This window comes from Tenrec ecaudatus, chromosome 3, assembly GCF_050624435.1.
Source record: "Tenrec ecaudatus isolate mTenEca1 chromosome 3, mTenEca1.hap1, whole genome shotgun sequence".
NCBI lineage: Eukaryota > Metazoa > Chordata > Mammalia > Afrosoricida > Tenrecidae > Tenrec > Tenrec ecaudatus.
The window spans coordinates 20,797,391-20,805,854 of NC_134532.1; positions in this window are offsets into that span (position 1 = coordinate 20,797,391).

Sequence of the window (8,464 nt, forward strand, 5' to 3'; positions counted from 1 at the left end):
TAGGATAGTTACCATGTAGCTGTCATGAGTGTGGGTAAAGATTTATCTGTGTTTCTAAGTTTTCTTGACATGAACACACAATGGAAAGCGCTTTAAATTCAGTCAAGATGGGAAAGCTCTCCACAGGGAGTCATGTGTCATCACATCACACTCATCTCATACAGGAGGAAAGCTCTGGCAACATAGTGACTTGGCATATACCTACTTTGGCTTCTCTCGTGTGTCAGTAAACTACACTAGGATTCTAACTAATGTAGTTCTGGATGGCTGGCCGATAGCCAAAAAGGAGTCATGTGACAATAGGGGATTTGTACAGCCGAGACCATATAAATACAGGGACTGTGGAAGCGCATATGCATTTAGTGACTGGCAGTGCCTCCAGTATTAAATTACATTTTCTTTTATGTTTCCAAAAGCCCATAGGATAAACTCTGATGCAGTAATTGGACAGGAGGGCTGAACAAAATGTCTGCCACATTGTATGACTTCAATGTAAATCCTGCAGGAAATCATATGAATAGAGACTGGGAAAGCCTGATAGACTCATCATGTATGCATACGTACATTGATATCAAGACCAATATCTGATTTTACCTTTGATCTCTAACTACGTTAACCAGAGAAATACTGTGACCATAGAACAGGAATGATCATGGTCTTGCTATCATGCAGACTTCTTGGGAAAGTCAACTATTGCAGATGTAGTTAAGTTAAAATAAACCCTTTATCCTTTTATATCTTTTTGACCCAATTAAAATATATTGTAGTTTTTAATATTCCTTTGTGATTGAGCTTTATCTTTTTGCCTTTGTTGTTCTTTAAAATATATCTCATTATATGAATGCCATGATACCTACTAGTGAGTGGTATTGCTGGATCATATGGGATTTCAAATACTGGTTGCTGTAAGTAGTGCCACATGGTTTTTCACAGTGGCTGTAAGTATTTATGGATCCAAATCCCTCCTATCCTCCAGCATTTGTTTACTTTCTTTGGTTTGGGCTGGAATTGTAGGTGTTAAGTGCTGTCATTGTGGTTTGAATTTACATCTCCCTGAAGGCGACTGATCCTGAGTATTTTTTTAAGTTTGTTAAACATTTGTCCTTCATTTTTGGTGAACAGTCTGTTCATATATTTTTCCTATTTCTTGATTGTGTCTCTTGTTATTTTCTTATTGAGATGTAGAGTTCTGTATATTTTCTTAATTAGCCCTTTGTCTGATGTGTTATTGGTAACAAACATATTCCCAATCTGTGGGCTCTCATTTCACTCTTCTAATTCTGTCTTTTGGCGTGCATAGTAGTGTAATTTCACTTATATCCAATCGGCTTTATTCTAGCTGGTGACCTTTGGGAGGATTGAAGTGTCTCCGAAAATCCCCTAGGCCCCAAATGATAATCAGGTGGGGTTTGTTGTAAGAACAAAAACTGAAGCCAGTTTGGCAGTGGAGGGGCTGAGGGTATTACATTCTTTCCATGGGTAAGCAGGGAGAGGCTGAGGACTCTGCATTCTTTTAGCCAAAGGTTTACAGAGGCTAAAATAGGAGTTAATTTTTCCTAACTTTGGGAGGCAGGAAGAAATTGGATAAGGAACAACACTAAAAAGGTTAGATCTTTTTGTCCTGGGTGGTGCCTCTTTGAGGGGCTGAAGTTGAACATTGTGAGAGGCCTCACTATGGATGTGTAGAGGAGACAAAGCCTGGGTTTTTGATCCTGCAGGAGTCAATGGGGTACCTGCTCCCTGCAAAGTTTAACATAAGGCTGGGAAAGGTCAGACTCCTTGGGAAGTGTAGGGTAAACTCCCTTAGGAACTGGCTCCTGGGATCCTGGGATCTTAGGCTAGCTGGTGCATTACCCTTAGTTGTCAACAAAGACCCTGAGTGGGAATTAGTAACATTACCAGGAGATCTGCCTGCTTGACACATCTTTGTAATCACCATGGGGGTCCTGAAGAAGATTTAGCCCAGTGGTTCTCAACCTTCCTAATGTTGCCACCCTTTAATACAATTCCTCATGTGTGGTGACCCCCAACCATAAAATTATTTCTGTTGCTACTTCATGACAGTAATTTACCTACTGTTAAGAATAGTAATGTAAATATCTGATATGCAGGATGTATTTTCCTTGTTAAAAATTGAACATAATTACAGTGGAGTGATTAATCACAAAACAATATGTAATTATATTACAAATAAATGAAATTTTGTGTTGAAGCAAGGCATATCATGAGTAACAGTCCTAATATAGGAACAGTAAATGACATTGCTACATCTTGCTACAATATGTGCAAAAAGCCAACGTCAGTGCGAAGGTAAAGATAGCTTCTTTCTCAACAGATCAGAAATCCTCAGGGTAGTCTTTGAACGTAAAGCATAGTGATTAATTACAAAATAATATGTAAATGTTTTGTGAAATGTTTATTTCTAATTACAAATAAATGAAAATTTGTCTTGAAGCATCATGTAGCATGGGTAACAGTCTTAATATAACAGTAAACTACATTGCTACATCTTGCAACAGTATGCGTAAAAAGCCAACATCAGTGTGAAGGTTGAGATAACTTCTTTTTCACCAGATCAGAAATTCTTGAGCTAGTGTTTATAAAAGCACTACGAAGATCATCTTCCACAACAAGTCTTTTTCTGTATTTAGATTTTATAATCAACAAGCTGATACACCTTTTTTCACAAAGATATGTTGTTGGAACTGGAAGAAGAAGGTGCAACACAGTCTCAGACAGAACAAGATATGACTACAAACACTTCAGAATTTTGTAATTGGCATTGTAGAAAAACTAGTTCTTGCTTCATCGCTGTTAATAAGTTCAGTGAACTCCTCTTGTGCTGTCTCAGGAACATCTTCATGTTTGACTGTGAATGGACTTCTGGCAAGTGCAATTGGGGTGTCAGGTAGATTTGCAAAGTACGATGAAATTTCTGCAATCATGTGCAAGTGATCTTTCATTGAAATTACCTTCATCCTTTTGTCTGGTTCAATGTCATCTTCCTCAAAGAAAACAAATAAGGTAGGCAACTTGTATATTTTAATTTCATCCAATTTTTTCCCCCAAATCTGAAGTTTCATTTGGAATGATCGTATATATTCAGACCAATCGAGGCATGTTGCATTTGGTCCTTTCATTGATCAATTTAACTCATTCAAGATGGAAAAGATGTCAACTAAGTAAGTTCTTTACTGCAGTTAACTTGTCGCTGAAAGATGTTTTAAACTGCGGTCTTGCTTTCTTATTAAAAAAAGTTTTGAGTTCATCACGAAGCTCAAAAACACATAAAACTTTTCCTCTGGAAAACCATCTCACTTCATATGACCTAGCAGAGCATTGTTTGGCGCATCCAACTTGTTGCACAGTTGTGTAAACAGTCGACTCTTTAAAGTCCTCGCCTTTACAAAATTGACAGAACTCACGACGCTTTTCATTACTACTTGTAACTCTTGTGGCAGCGTCTTCATTGCTAATATTTGCCAATGAATAATGCAGTGAGTTCCGATAAGTTTGGGTGACTCATTCAGTACCAAACATTGAAATCCATCCAGATTAACATCCTAGCATAGCTGGAGCCCCACCTGTGCAAATCCTACAAACCTTTTCCCAAGAGATCTTATGTTCTTTCAGAAACAACTCTCTCAAATACATCACATGCAGTAATTTCAACAGGTTTGCAAAAAAACCCCACAAAACCTCATCTTTAAAATTACCATCATTAATATTCCTCACATAATCCAGTAAGTGAACAGTTTGCAATATCTGTAGATTCATCATGCTGGATGCGAAATATTGGAAGTGGAGCAGACTTTCTTTCCTGGATGACCTGATCAAGAATATCAGCAGACATGCCATCTATTCTTCTGTGGACAGTGCCATTGCAATCAATTTTGTAACAAATTCATTTCCGATCATAATTTGAACAATGTGTTTGGCTACTGGCAACAGTAAATCCTCAGCAATGGTGTGAGTTTTCATAGTTGTGGCATTTCTGAGTGCCACCAAATATGAAGTTTCATCGCTGCTACATTTTGTTTGTGGTACTTGTCATCAGTGTCAAGTCTGGCGTTCTTCAGTCCATTAGTTTTGCTTCCAAAATAGTTGATATCCTTGACAGCAAAGCTCAGATGCTTGCTATCAAAATGGTATTTTAGTTTGTTCAACTTCACAGATTCAGCTGATAGAACTTCACAACAAATGACACATTGCCATTTCATGATTCTTGCTGTAATGATTGAGGTAAAAAACCATAATGTAAAAAAATCCTCACTATATTTTCTTTTCATAACCAATATGATCCATTGTCATGGGATGGTTTGGTAATGAAAATAATATACAACAATAGCTTTAATAATACAAAAGATGATATATGGCATAGTTCAGTCATTAAAGTTCATTAAAGTTTTCTGTGATTTACCATTCTTTGTTGTTTTTCACATACCTGTTACTATCACTAGGGGACAGTATTCACAACCACTGCTGAATATAAATAGACCAATCAGCATCAGATTAAATTCCCATGGAATGTGTACATTTGCAGTAGTTGATTTTACAGTACATGATTTTACATTTACCCATTAAGTATACTTCATGAGGTGTCATTTTTCCCTGCCTCCAATACTGCTGCTTTCAACATAACAGTTGCTTTCTACAAGGTAGTTGCTCTCTACACGTGTGACTGTCTGCAAAAGTACATTATGGCATCAACCCTGTCACATACATTTGTATTTGTATGGAGTGTATGTGCTGGGGTTGGTGCGATGATGTCATCATGCCATGAGAATTCATATGTGGGCATATCTGCATGTGGGCATACCCATGTGGAGATGGATAGAGGAGGGATGTCTCAGTTCCTAAGACCATTGGAAATAATGTGTTTTCTAATGGTCTTAGGCGATCCTTGTGAAAGGGTCTTTCCACCCACAAAGGGCTGCAACCTACAGATTGAGAACCACTGATTCAGCCATACAATATAGGACAATTGATCAGGTCACCAGGTCTCCGTGTTACGGTTGGGGATTCAAATAAATGACAGCCACTATAATGCCTTGATAATTTAGGAGTCTTTATTGGGCTATACCCAGACTGCTAGAATGTAAGAGTGATTCTCTGAATGCAGTCCTGAGTCCACATTTCAGTCCATCTTTAAGTCTGAAAATCTCATTTATGACCTGTCTAGGCTTCAAACAATCATGAAATTAATGAATTAATTGTAACTTCAAAAAGAGTAAGCATACCTTTTCATAAAAGAAACAATACCAAAGTTGATTATAACCTCCTGGTTACCAGAACAGAATTATATTGTCACATCCCAGTTATCATGACAAGATTAACTACACCATTCAGATTACAACATCAAAGGGAACAATATTGAATCAGAACAAATGATATATTGAAGAATAATCAAAACTAATGTCCAGAACCTGGAAACAGTACATTCTAAAAGGAACCACCAGCAGACACTTTCCGGTTGTCAGGCAGAAGTGGGAGTTAGGAGGGCAGGTGGGCTAGGAGATAGAGCTGGTGAAAACAATCCAAGAGAGGCTAGACCCCTGTCCCCCTGCTCCTCCCCTTCGAGGCCTTCAAGCCCAGGTACAGAAGACTGACCTTTACAGATAACTTTGAATGCTGTTGCTTAGCTCCAGACCAGCAGACAACAAAGTTGCAGGAAAATTCCCCAGCTACTCCCTCCCTCCAGATCCGGGCTCTAAAACTGTCCACCTCTCACAGGGACAGTGTGGAATTAAGGTTCCCCAATGGGTGGCGGGATGCGTGAACCTCATCCAGGAGCTCAAGATGCTCCTGTCCCTTTCTCTGCTCTCCCCTCCTCAGAGCTCTGAAACAAACTTCTGAAATTGTTTTCTACCTTTGCTTTCTTTCTGTCGCCAAATCAACTTCATATTTGGTACATAAAACCCGGGAGGAGTAAGAGGTGTCTTGATGTGCCCCTGCCCACCCTTGGGTGAGTGCGGTGCCCCTCTCTCCTCCATCCCCATCTTTTCTCAGACCAGGATTTCTCAGCTGCCATCTGTGGCATCTAAGAGTGAGTACTTGACAGTACCTGACTAAATTTTATTTCTATTTTGGCCACTGCCCCTTGCTGCTGGGTTCTTGAGTCGTGGGCCCACGGAATAGCCTCGGTGAAGGGACACTATTTGGGGACACCTGAGTCTCACTGCTCCTTTTTCAGGGGAGCTGGGAAGCCAGGCATTCCCCTCCCCCTACTCCGAAGGCCCAGTTTGATACTCAGGATGCTGTTTGTCTAGCTTAATCTCTACCAAGAACTCTGTAGCATGGGAAACAAATTCCAAGCGGAATTCTCCACAGCTGTAGCTTGCCTCCTGGCTAATCTCTCAACTGTTGGCTTAATGCCAGATCTCTGGCCCAAACGCCATGTTTTTAACTACAGTTTGGTTCGGCCCCAATATAAACTAGATAATGGGTTGCAATGGCCAGATGACAGTACTTTCAGTTTCAACATTTTGTCTGATCTCAGTAACTTTTGCCAGCAAACTGGAAAATGCCCTGAGGTCTGCTACATCCAAGCTTTCTTCCTTCTCTGCTCCCATCCCTCTCTCTGTACTACCTGTCACTCCACTCCAGTTCTTTTAGCCCAGTACGCTCTTAAGCCAAAACTCTTGCCACCTCAGACTCATCATTCCCCAATCAGGTCTCCAACAGTACCCCCCTCAGATTTCTCCAAACTCCTTGAGTCCTTGTCTGTGCCCCCAGTAAGGCCTTCTCCATATTCTGGGTCCATCACTTCCTTCCACTGCCCCCTCAACTCCCAACCACCTCTCTGCCATTCCCTTGACCCCAGGCCATAAGCTCTCTCCTTTGTCTTCCTTTGTCAATCACCATACCCATTTGCACCAACCCTTCCTCTGCACCCTACTGGAAGTTGGAGGCACTGAAGGTCCCCTCTGTGTCCATGTTCCCTTCTCTCTCATAAACTTGTCCCAAACTGAAAAGCACTTAGTTTCATTTTCCAAGGATCCCACCACCTACATCAAAAAGTGTCACTATTTGTCTCAAGCCTATGATTTATCATGGCATGATATTTTTGTAGTCCTTCCATCCACTCTCACCTCAGATGAAAGAGTGTGTGTGTGTGTGTGTGTGTGTGTGTGTGTGTGTGTGTGTGTGTTTACCACTGCTCAGCAGCATGCAGACCAGGTTTATCTCACTGACCCCAACATACCTGTGGGTACCGAGGCAGGAATCAGGTTGGAATTACCAAACCAATATCCAGGAAGGCCAGGACAGCCAGGCCTGCTAAGATAAAATGCTCCAGTGTGTCTTGGCTGGCCTCCAGGCAATTTCTCACAAAGCAGTTAATTTTGATAAGCTCAGGGAAATTACTTAAAAGTGAATAAAAATCTGGCAGCAGTTTTAAATCACCTGACTGAAGCCCTTACCCAATACACCCACCTTGACCCAACCTCACCAGCAGGGGCCACTGTCCTTGCCACGCATTTCATTACTCAATCAGCTTCAGACATGAGAAAAGTCAAAAAAGTCTGAAGATAGCCCTCAAACTCCTGTCTGTGACCTGGTAAATATGGCCTTTAACATCTTTTAATACCAGAGAAGCAGGTAGAAGCAGACAGGGTGCCCCCAGAACACCAGAAGGCAAACTTACAGGCCCAAGCCTTGATTGCAGCCCTGAGATCCTCAGCAACCGGGAAGACATCGGCATCCATCTCTGGGCCAGGGAAACAACAGTTTCAGACCATCCCCAGGAATCTGCATCAAGTGTGATCAGCAAGGTCACTGTGCAAATCACTGCCAACGACCTTGTCTGCTATGCAGTCAATGGGGCCACTGGAAAAGTGACTGCCCTTTGGCACACAGCCGTGAAAGTCCAGTTCCTCCAAGAGCCCTGGCCTGCCATTGACACTACTGAGCCTAGCTACTTAGGACTGACAGAGCCTGGACTCGACCCCAATCACCCTCACTGAGCCTGGGTTAACAGTCAAGGTACTGGGAAAGGTTTTGTCCTTTCTGATCACCACAGGTGTTGTGTTCTCAGTTTTGCCTTCTCTGGTCGTTTACACCCTTCCCAGGTCTCTGTCATGGGAATCAACAGCTGTTCCTCTCACCCATTGTCCATTAGACCTCTTATATGTCAGAAATATGAAGGGCATCAAACTGATATTTCCCCAGTAACATGGGAACAACAGAGCAGACATGGTCACCTGCAGAGGAAGTATATCAGACTCAGCCACAGTGAGTCCATTACTTTACAGATCACAATGTAGATAGGTTTTCTATGCACAAAGTGTGCAGACAATATAACTGATAATACTAAAATTTTCTCCAACCCCAGACAATTCTTTTGGTGCAATGGACTTTAAATATGTAAATTCCTCAACAGCAAGACCTTGTTTGCCTGTTACCATACTTCCTCAGCTCTGTATGGTCACTCTGAGTTAGCATGGTTACTCTCTGTATGATGATC